Genomic DNA, 11550 nt, shown 5'->3' on the forward strand with positions numbered 1-11550 from the left:
TACTGCACCTACTCCCGACTTCTATGGGAGAAGCATCTCTATCCCTGCCATTGGAGCAAACAACTTTGAGCTTAAGCCTCAATTAGTTTCTCTAATGCAACAGAATTGTAAGTTCCATGGACTTCCATTGGAAGATCCTCATCAGTTCTTAGCTGAATTCTTGCAAATCTGTGACACTGTCAAGACTAAGGGGTTGACCCTGAGGTCAACAGACTTATGCTATTCCCTTTTGCTGTAAGAGACAGAGCTAGGACATGGTTGGACTCACAACCTAAAGAAAGCCTTGACTCATGGGAAAAGCTAGTCAATGCCTTCTTGGCAAAGTTCTTTCCACCTCAAAAATTGAGTAAGCTTAGAGTGGAAGTCCAAACCTTTAGACAGAAGGATGGAGAATCCCTCTATGAAGCTTGGGAAAGATACAAACAATTAATCAGAAAGTGTCCCTCAGACATGCTTTCTGAATGGAGCATCATAGGTATTTTCTATGATGGTCTGTCTGAACTATCCAAGATGTCTTTGGATAGCTCTGCTGGAGGATCTCTTCATCTGAAGAAGACGCCTACAGAAGCTCAAGAGCTAATTGAAATGGTTGCAAATAACCAATTCATGTACACTTCTGAAAGGAATCCTGTGAACAATGGGACAAGTCAGAAGAAAGGAGTTCTTGAGATTGATACTCTGAATGCCATTCTGGGTCAGAACAAAATATTGACTCAACAAGTCAATTTGATTTCTCAAAGTCTGTCTGGAATGCAAAATGCACCAAGAAGTACTAAGGATGCTTCATCTGAAGAAGAAGCTTATGAACCTGAGAACCCTTCAATGGAAGAGGTGAATTACCTAGGAGAACCCTATGGAAACACCTATAATTCTTCATGGAGAAATCACCCAAATTTCTCATGGAAGAATCAAGAGAGACCTCAACAAGGTTCAACAACAATAATGGTGGAAGAAAACAGGTTTAGCAATGGCAAGCCTTTTCCATCATCTTCTCAGCAACAGACAGAGAATTCTAAGCAGAACCACTCTGACTTAGCAACCATGATCTCTGATCAAATCAAAACCACTCAAAGTTTCATGACTGAAACAAGGTCCTCCATTAGGAATTTGGAGGCACAAGTGGGACAGCTGAGCAAGAAAGTTACTGAACTCCCTCCAAGTACTCTTCCAAGCAACACAGAAAAAAATCCAAAAGGAGAGTGCAAGGCCATCAACATGGCCGAATTTGGAGAGGAAGGAAAGGAAGTGAACGCCACTGAGGAAGACCTCAATGGGCGTGCACTGACCTCCACTGAGTTCCCCAATGAGGAACCATGGGAATCTGAGGCTCAAAATGATACCATAGAGATTCCATTGGACTTACTTCTGCCCTTCATGAGCTCTGATGAGTATTCTTCCTCTGAAGAGGATGAGTATGTCACTGAAGAGCAAGTTGCTAAATACCTTGGAGCAATCATGAAGCTAAATGACAAGTTATTTGGAAATGAGACTTGGGAGGATGAACCCCCTTTGCTCACCAAAGAACTAGATGACTTGTCTAGGCAGAAATTACCTCAAAAGAGACAAGATCCTGGGAAGTTTTCAATACCTTGTACCATAGGCACCATGACCTTCAAGAAGGCTCTGTGTGACTTAGGGTCAAGTGTAAACCTCATGCCTCTCTCTGTAATGAGAAGCTGGGGATCTTTGAGGTGCAAGCTGCAAGAATCTCATTAGAGATGGCAGACAACTCAAGAAAACAAGCTCATGGACTTGTAGAGGATGTTTGGTGAAGATTCAAAACCATTACATCCTGCTGATTTCATAGTCCTAGAGACTGGGAAGTGCATGGATGAATCTATCATCCTTGGAAGACCCTTCCTAGCCACAGCAAAGGCTGTGATTGATGTTGATGGAGGTGAACTGATCATTCAAGTGAATGAAGAATCCTTTGTGTTTAAGGCTCAAGGATATCCCTCTGTCACCATGGAGAGGAAGCATGAAGAGCTTCTCTCAAATCAGAGTCAAACAGAGCCCCCACAGTCAAACTCTAAGTTTGGTGTTGGGAGGCCACAACCAAACTCTAAGTTTGGTGTTGAACCCCCACATTCAAACTCTAAGTTTGGTGTTGGGAGGTTCCAACATTACTCTGAGCAAAAGTGAGGCTCCATGAGAGCCCTCTGTCAAGCTACTGACATTAAAGAAGCGCTTGTTGGGAGGCAACCCAATATTATATTTTATCTATTTCCTTTTGTTATTTTATGTTTTTTGTAGGTTGATGATCATGAGAAGTCACAAAAACAATTGAAAAAGCAAAAACAGAATGAAAAATAGGAAGAAAAATAGCACACCCTGGAGGAGGAACTTACTGGCGTTTAAACGCCAGTAAGGCTAGCAGGTGGGCGTTTAACGCCCAGTCTGGCACCATTCTGGGTGTTTAACGCCAGAAAGGGGCACCAGACTGGCGTTAAACACCAGAAAAGGGCAAGAACCTGGCGTTAAACGCCAGAAATGGGCACCAGCCCGGCGTTTAACGCCAGAATTGGCTCAAAACGTGATTTTGAATGCCATTTGGTGCAGGGATGACTTTTCCTTGACACCTCAGGATCTGTGGACCCACAGGATCCCCACCAACCCCACTCTCTCTCTTCTTCACCCATTCACAATCACCTCAACCCTCTTCCCCAAAAAACCTTCACCTATCAAATCCCATATTTCTTCACCACTCACATCCATCCATCATAAAACCCCACCTACCTCACCCTTCAAATTCAAACCACTTTTCCCTCCTAAACCCACCCATACATGACCGAACCATGAACCCCCCCTCTCCTATATAAACCCTTCTTCACCCCTTCATTTTCACACAGCCTAAACACCACTTCTCCCCTCTTTGGCCGAACACAAAGCCATTCCCTTCTTCCTCATTTCTTCTTCTTCTACTCTCTTTTTTCCTTTGCTCGAGGACGAGCAAACCTTTTTAAGTTTGGTGTGGTAAAAGCATTGCTTTTTGTTTTTCCATAACCATTTATGGCATCCAAGGCCGGAGAAACCTCTAGAAAGAGGAAAGGGAAGGCAAAAGCTTCCACCTCCGAGTCATGGGAGATGGAGAGATTCATCTCAAGGGTGCATCAAGACCACTTCTATGAAGTTGTGGCCTTGAAGAAGGTGATCCCCGAGGTCCCTTTTTCACTCAAAAAGAGTGAATATCCGGAGATCCTACATGAGATCCGAAGAAGAGGTTGGGAAGTTCTTACCAACCCCATTCAACAAGTCGGAATCTTGATGGTTCAAGAGTTCTATGCCAATGCATGGATCATCAAGAACCATGATCAAAGTGTGAACCCGGAACCAAAGAATTGGCTCACTATGGTTCGGGGGAAATACTTGGATTTTAGTCCGGAAAATGTAAGGTTAGCATTCAACTTGCCCATGATGCAAGGAGATGAGCATCCTTACACTAGAAGGGTCAACTTTGATCAAAGGTTGGACCAAGTCCTCACCGACATTTGTGAAGAGGGCGCCCAATGGAAGAGAGATTCAAGAGGGAAGCCGGTTCAATTGAGAAGGCATGACCTCAAGCCCGTGTCTAGAGGATGGTTGGAGTTTATCCAACGCTCAATCATTCCCACTAGCAACCGGTCCGAAGTTACTCTAGACCGGGCCATCATGATTCATAGCATCATGATTGGAGAAGAAGTGGAAGTTCATGAGGTTATAGCCCAAGAACTCTATAAGGTGGCGGACAAGTCCTCCACCTTGGCAAGGTTAGCCTTTCCTCACCTCATTTGTCACCTCTGTTATTCTGTAGGAGTTGACATAGAAGGAGACATCCTCATTGATGAGGACAAGCCCATCACTAAAAGAAGGATGGAGCAAACAAGAGACCCCTCTCATCATGAGATCCCTGAGATGCCTCAAGGGATGCACTTTCCTCCACAAGATTATTGGGAGCAACTGAACACCTCCCTAGGAGAATTGAGTTCCAACATGGGACAACTAAGGGTGGAGCACCAAGAACATTCCATCCTCCTCCATGAGATTAGAGAATATCAAAGAATCATGAGAGAGGAGCAACAAAGACAAGGAAGAGACATTGAGGAGCTCAAGCACTCCATAAGACCTTCAAGAGGAAGAACAAGCCGCCATCACTAAGGTGGACCTGTTCTTTAATCTCCTTGTTCTTTATTTTTCTGTTTTTCGAATTTTAGTGCTTATATTTATCCATGTTTGTGTCTTATGATCATTAGTGTCTATGCCTTAAAGTTATGAATGTCCTATGAATCCATCACCTTTCTTAAATAAACAATGTTCTTAATTGAAAAAGAAAAGAATTGCATGAATTTTGAATTTTATAACAGTTTAATTATTTTGATGTGGTGGCAACACTTTTGTTTTCTGAATGTATGCTTAAACAGTGCATATGTCTTTTGAATTTGTGGTTCATGAATGTTGGCTCTTGAAAGAATGATGAAAAAGGAGACATGTTACTGAGGATCTGAAAAATCATAAAAATGATTCTTGAAGCAAGAAAAAGCAGTGAAAAAAAAAAGAGGCGAAAAAAAAATGAAAAAAAAAAGAAGAAAGAGAAAAAGAAAGAAAAAGAAAGAAATAAAGTTGTGATCCAAGGCAAAAAGAGTGTGCTTAAGAACCCTGGACACCTCTAATTGGGGACTTTAGCAAAGCTAAGTCACAATCTGAAAAGGTTCACCCAATTATGTGTCTGTGGCATGTATGTATCCGGTGGTAATACTGGAGGACAGAGTGCTTTGGGCCACGGCCAAGACTCATAAAGTAGTTGTGTTCAAGAATCATCATACTTAACTACGAGAATCAATAACACTATCTGGATTCTGAGTTCCTAAAGAAGCCAATCATTCTGAATTTCAAAGGATAGAGTGAGATGCCAAAACTGTTCAGAGGCAAAAAGCTAAAAGTCCCGCTCATCTAATTGATACTGATCTTCATAGATGTTTTTGGAATTCATTGCTATTCTCTTCTTTTTATCTTATTTGATTTTCAGTTGCTTGGGACAGCAACAATTTAAGTTTGGTGTTGTGATGAGCGGATAATTTGTACGCTTTTTGGCATTGTTTTTAGTATGTTTTTAGTAGTTTGAGTTGAGTTTTTAGCATATTTTTATTAGTTTTTAGTTAAAATTCACTTTTGTGGACTTTACTATGAGTTTGTGTGTTTTTCTGTAATTTCAGGTATTTTCTAGCTGAAATTGAGGGACCTGAGCAAAAATCTGATCTAGAGACTGAAAAGGACTGTAGATGCTGTTGGATTCTGACCTCCCTGCACTCGAAGTGGATTTTCTGGAGCTACAGAAGCCCAATTGGCGCGCTCTCAACGGCGTTGGAAAGTAGACATCCTGGGCTTTCCAGCAATATATGAACAAAGTGATGATCCGTGACACTCATCATCATTCTCACCTATGAACAAAGTGACTGACAACCACTTTTGTTCTACAAGCATACAAGGCTCTAGTGTTTATCTCTTAGGTTCCTGATGCACGATGCATGGTTGATCGCCTGACAACCGAGTGCTCGCCTGACAACCGAGCCAGCCATTCTGTGAGATCAGAGTCTTCGTGGTATAGGCAAGAACTGATGGCGGCATTCAAGAGAATCCGGAAGGTCTAACCTTGTCTGTGGTATTCTGAGTAGGATTCAATGATTGAATGACTGTGACGTGCTTCAAACTCCTAGCAGGCGGGGCGTTAGTAACAGATGCAAAAGAATCACTGGATTCTATTCCGGCCTGACCGAGAACCGACAGCTGGATAGCCGTGCCGTGACGGGTGCGTTGAACATTTCCACTGAGAGGATGGAGGTAGCCACTGACAACGGTGAAACCCTTGCATAAGCTTGCCATGGAAAGGAGTAAGAAGGATTGGATGAAGACAGTAGGAAAGCAGAGAGACGGAAGGGAAAGCATCTTCATACGCTTATCTGAAGCTCTCACCAATGATATACATAAGTATCTCTATCTTTATCTTTAAGTTTTATTCATATATCATCTATACCCATTTGAGTCTGCCTGACTAAGATTTACAAGGTGACCATAGCTTGCTTCATACCAACAATCTCCGTGGGATCGACCCTTACTCGCGTAAGGTTTATTACTTGGACGACCCAGTGCACTTGCTGGTTAGTTGTGCGGAGTTGTGATAGAGAGTTGAGATTGCAATGAGCCCACCAAGTCTGTGGCGCCATTGATGATCACAATTTCTTGCACCAGAATGGGAGGGAAATTGGTTTGAATTTTTGAAGGTAGGTGGGGTTTGTGGGGAAGAGTGGATGGATGTGAGTGGTGAATGGGGTAATTGGGAAAAGGAATTGAGGTGATTGGTGAATGGGGTAGTTGGGAAGGGTGACATGGGGAAGAGTGAAATAGGATTAGGAGAGTGTGATTACGATTAAAAGGTAAGGTGGGAATATGGTAGGTGGGGATCCTGTGGGGTCCACAGATCCTGAGGTGTCAAGGAATTCCATCCCTGCACCAAATAGGCATGTAAAATGCCTTTGTGCATCATTCTGGCGTTTAAACGCCCATTGGTGGACATTCTGGGCGTTCAACGCCCATGTAAAGCATGTTTCTGGCGTTGAACGCCAGTTTCATGCTTGTTACTGGCGTTCAGCGCCAGTTTTTCCTTTCTGGGCACATTCCTGGCGTTCAGCACCAGAATGTTGCTTGTTTCTGGCGTTCAGCGCCAGAATGGTGCTCTGTTCTGGCGTTGAACGCCAGCCAGATGCACCTTACTGGCGTTGAACGCCAGCCTGTGCGTTCTCCAGGGTGAAAATTTTTTTTTTCTGCTGTTTTTGATTCTGTTTTTAATTTTTATGATTTTTTCGTGACTCTTCATGATCATGTACCTAATAAAACACAAAATAACAATAAAATAGAATAAAATAAAATTAGATAAAATTGGGTTGCCTCCCAACAAGCGCTTCTTTAATGTCAATAGCTTGACAGTGGCTCTCATGGAGCCACAAGGTGATCAGGTCAATGTTGTATAGTTGTCCACACCAAACTTAGAGTTTGGATATGGGATCTTAACACCAAACTTAGAGTTTGGTTGTGGCCTCACAACACCAAACTTAGAGTTTGACTGTGGGGGCTCTTCTTGACCCTGAACTGAGAGAAGCTCTTTATGCTTACTCTCTTCTGTCACAGAGGGATGGCTTTGTACCTTAAACACAAGGTATTCTCCATTCAATTGAAGGACTAATTCTCCTCTGTTAACATCTATCACAGCTCCTGCTGTGGCTAGGAAAGGTCTTCCAAGGATGATGCAATCATCCTCTTCCTTCCTAGTGTCTAAGATTATGAAATCAGCAGGGATGTAAAGGCCTTCAACCTTTACTAACACGTCCTCTACTATTCCATAAGCTTGTCTCAATGACTTGTCTGCCAGTTGTAATGAGAACAAGGCAGGTTGTACCTCAATGATCCCCAGCTTCTCCATTACAGAGAGTGGCATAAGATTTATCCCTGACCCCAGATCACACAGAGCTTTTGCAAAGGTCATGGTGCCTATGGTACAAGGTATTAAGAACTTGCCAGGATCTTGTTTCTTTTGAGGTAGAATTTTCTGAATCCAAGTATCCAGTTCATTAATGAGCTAGGGAGGTTCACTTTCCCAAGTCTCATTACCAAACAACTTGGCATTCAGCTTCATGATAGCTCCTAAGTATTGAGCAACTTGCTCTCCAGTTACATCTTCATCCTCTTCAGAGGATGAATAGTCTTCAGAGCTCATGAATGGCAGAAGGAGATTCAACGGAATCTCTATGGTCTCTGTATGAGCCTCAGATTCCTTTGGATCCTTAATAGGAAACTCCTTCTTGCTTGAGGAACGTCCCAGGAGGTCTTCCTCACTAGGATTTTCGTCCTCCTCCTCCCTTGTGCATTCGGCCATATTGACTATGTCAATGGCTTTGCACTCCCCTTTTGGATTCTCTTCTGTATTGCTTGGGAGAGTACTAGGAGGAGTTTCAATGACTTTCTTACTCAGCTGGCCCACTTGTGCCTCCAGATTTCTAATGGAGGATCTTGTTTCACTCATGAAACTGAAAGTGGCTTTTGACAGATCAGAGACTACATTGGCTAAATTAGAAGTGTTTTGTTCAGAATTCTCTGTCTGTTGCTGAGAAGATGATGGATATGGCTTGCTATTGCCCAGCCTGTTGCGTCCACCATTGTTAAAGCCTTGTTGAGGCTTTTGTTGATCCTTCCATGAGAAATTTGGATGATTTCTCCATGATGAGTTATAGGTGTTTCCATAAGGTTCACCCATGTAATTAACCTCTGCCATGGCAGGGTTCTCAGGATCATAAGCTTCTTCAGAAGCTGCCTCTCTAGTACTGTTGGATGCATGTTGCCATCTATTCAGATTTTGAGAGATCATGTTGACCTGTTGAGTCAACACTTTGTTCTGAGCCAATATGGCATTCAGAGTATCAATTTCAAGAACTCCTTTCTTCTGAGGTATCCCATTGTTCACGGAATTCCCCTCAGAGGTGTACATGAATTGGTTGTTTGCAACCATGTCAATGAGTTCTTGAGCCTCTTCAGGCGTTTTCTTCAGGTGAATAGATCCACCTGCAGAATGATCTAATGACATTTTCGAAAATTTAGATAGACCATAATAGAATATATCTAATATGGTCCATTCTGAAAACATGTCAGATGGACATCTTTTGGTCAGCTGCTTGTATCTTTCCCATGCTTCATAGAGGGATTCACCATCTTTTTGTTTGAAGGTTTGAACATCCACTCTCAGCTTGCTCAGCTTTTGAGGAAGAAAGAATTTATCCAAGAAGGCAGTGACCAGCTTATCCCAGGAGTCCAGGCTATCCTTGGGTTGTGAATCCAACCATACTCTAGCTCTGTCTCTTACAGCAAAAGGGAAAAGCATGAGTCTGTAGACTTCGGGATCAACTCCATTCGTCTTTACAGTCTCACAGATCTGCAAGAACTCAGTTAAAAACTGATAGGGATCTTCAGATGGAAGTCCATAAAACTTGCAGTTTTGTTGCATCAAGGCAACTAGCTGAGGTTTCAGCTCAAAGTTATTGGCTCCAATGGCAGGGATGGAGATGCTTCTTCCATCAAACTTGGACGTTGGCTTTGTGAAGTCACCAAGCATTCTCCTTGTATTATTATTATTTTTGGCTGCCATCTCTTTCTCTTGTTCGAAAATTTCTGAAAGGTTGTTTCTGGATTGTTGTAATTTAGCTTCTGATGAGCGGATAATTTATACGCTTTTTGGCATTGTTTTTAGGTAGTTTTTAGTAAGTTCAAGCTACTTTTAGGGATGTTTTCATTAGTTTTTATGTTAAATTCATATTTCTGGACTTTACTATGAGTTTGTGTGTTTTTCTGTGATTTCAGGTAATTTCTGGCTGAAATTGAGGGACTTGAGCAAAACTCTGAAAAAGGCTGACAAAAGGACTGCTGATGCTGTTGGAATCTGACCTCCCTGCACTCGAAATGGATTTTCTGGAGCTACAGAACTCCAAATGGCGCGCTCTCAACGGCGTTGGAAAGTAGACATCCAGAGCTTTCTAGCAATATATAATAGTCTATACTTTATTCGGAAATTGACGATGTAACTTGGCGTTGAACGCCAAGTACATGCTGCAGTCTGGAGTTAAACGCCAGAAAAACGTCATGATCCGGAGTTGAACGCCCAAAACACGTCATAACTCGGAGTTCAACTCCAAGAGAAGCCTCAGCTCGTGGATTGATCAAGCTCAGCCCAAGCATACACCAAGTGGGCCCCGGAAGTGGATTTATCTTTCAATTACTTACTCATGTAAACCCTAGGAGCTAGTTTATTATAAATAGAACTTTTTACTATCATAATCTCATCCTGGATTGTATTTTGAATCCTGTGATCACGTTTTGGGGGCTGGCCATTCGGCCATGCCTGAACCTTTCACTTATGTATTTTCAACAGTGGAGTTTCTGCACACCATAGATTAAGGGTGTGGAGCTCTGCTGTACCTCAAGTTTCAATACAATTACTATTACTTTCTATTCAATTCTCTTTTATTCTTATTCCAAGATATACGTTGCACTTAACTTTGATGAATATGATGATCCGTGACACTCATCATCATTCTCACCTATGAACGCGCGTGACTGACAACCACTTCCATTCTACTCTAGGCCGGGCGCATATCTCTTAGATTCCCCAACAGAATCTTCGTGGTATAAGCTAGATAGATGGCGGCATTCATGAGGATCCGGAAAGTCTAAACCTTGTCTATGGTATTCCGAGTAGGATTTTGGGATTGAATGACTGTGACGAGCTTCAAACTCCTGACGGCTGGGCGTGATGACAAACGCAAAAGAATCAAGGGATTCTATTCCAACCTGATTGAGAACCGACAGATGATTAGCCGTGTTGTGACAGAGCATAGGAACGTTTTCACTGAGAGGATGGGATGTAGCCATTGACAACGGTGATGCCCTACATACAGCTTGCCATGGAAAGGAGTAAGAAGGATTGGATGAATGTAATAAGAAAGTAGAGATTCAAGAGGAGCACAGCATCTCCATATGCCTATCTGAAATTCTCACTATTGATTTACATAAGTATCTCTATCCTATTTTATTTTCTGTTTATTTTTATTAATCATATTTGATTTTCTAAATTCCATAATTTTATCCTCCTGACTGGGATTTACAAGATGACCATAGCTTGCTTCATACCAACAATCTCTGTGGGATCGACCCTTACTCACGTAAGGTATTACTTGGACGACCCAGTACACTTGCTGGTTAGTTGAACGGAGTTGTGTCCACACATAAGTGCCATAATAAGGATTCCATACAACAACAATGAATACTACATTGATGTGATCACAATTTCGTCCATCAAGTTTTTGGCGCCGTTGCCGGGGATTGTTCGAGTATGAACAACTGACGGTTCATCTTGTTGCTCAGATTAGGTAATTTTCTTTTCAAAAAGTTTTCAAAAATCTTTCAAAATATTTTTTTATTATTATTTTCGTTTTTCTAAAGTATATTTTCGAAAAAAAATAATAAAAATACTAAAAAATCATAAAATCATAAAAAACCAAAAATATTTTGTGTTTCTTGTTTGAGTCTTTAGTCAATTTTTAAGTTTGGTGTCAATTGCATGCTTTAAAAATTTTTCTTGCATTTTTTCGAAAATCCCATGCATTCATAGTGTTCTTCATGATCTTCAAGTTGTTCTTGATAAGTCCTCTTGTTTGATCTTGATGTTTTCTTGTTTTGTGTTGTTTGTTGTTTTTCATATGCATTTTTCGTTTGTTAAAGTCCATGCATTAAAGATTTCTAAGTTTGGTGTCTTGCATGTTTTCTTTGCATCAAAATTTTTTTCAAAATTGTGTTCTTGATGTTCATCATGATCTTCAAAGTGTTCTTGGTGTTCATCTTGACATTCATAGTGTTCTTGCATGCATCTTGTATTTTGATCCAAAATTTTCATGTTTTGGGTCATTTTTGTGTTTTTCTCTCTCATCATTAAAAATTCAAAAATAAAAAAATATATATTTTCCTTATTTTTCTCCA

At 41.4% G+C, this 11550-nt stretch overlaps 2 non-coding genes across 2 annotated transcripts; one reads left to right on the forward strand and one right to left on the reverse strand.

Annotated features, from left to right (window-relative positions):
• Positions 1-348: 348 nt before the first annotated feature.
• Positions 349-456, reverse strand: LOC130971586 (small nucleolar RNA R71). The gene has a single exon (XR_009082797.1). It is a non-coding gene; the product is annotated as a small nucleolar RNA R71 (small nucleolar RNA).
• An 8210-nt stretch (positions 457-8666) lies between these two features.
• LOC130971288 (small nucleolar RNA R71) lies at positions 8667-8770 on the forward strand. Its single transcript, XR_009082514.1, has one exon. It is a non-coding gene; the product is annotated as a small nucleolar RNA R71 (small nucleolar RNA).
• Positions 8771-11550: the final 2780 nt, after the last annotated feature.

Source organism: Arachis stenosperma, chromosome 3 (genome assembly GCF_014773155.1).
Source record: "Arachis stenosperma cultivar V10309 chromosome 3, arast.V10309.gnm1.PFL2, whole genome shotgun sequence".
NCBI classification, from domain to species: domain Eukaryota; kingdom Viridiplantae; phylum Streptophyta; class Magnoliopsida; order Fabales; family Fabaceae; genus Arachis; species Arachis stenosperma.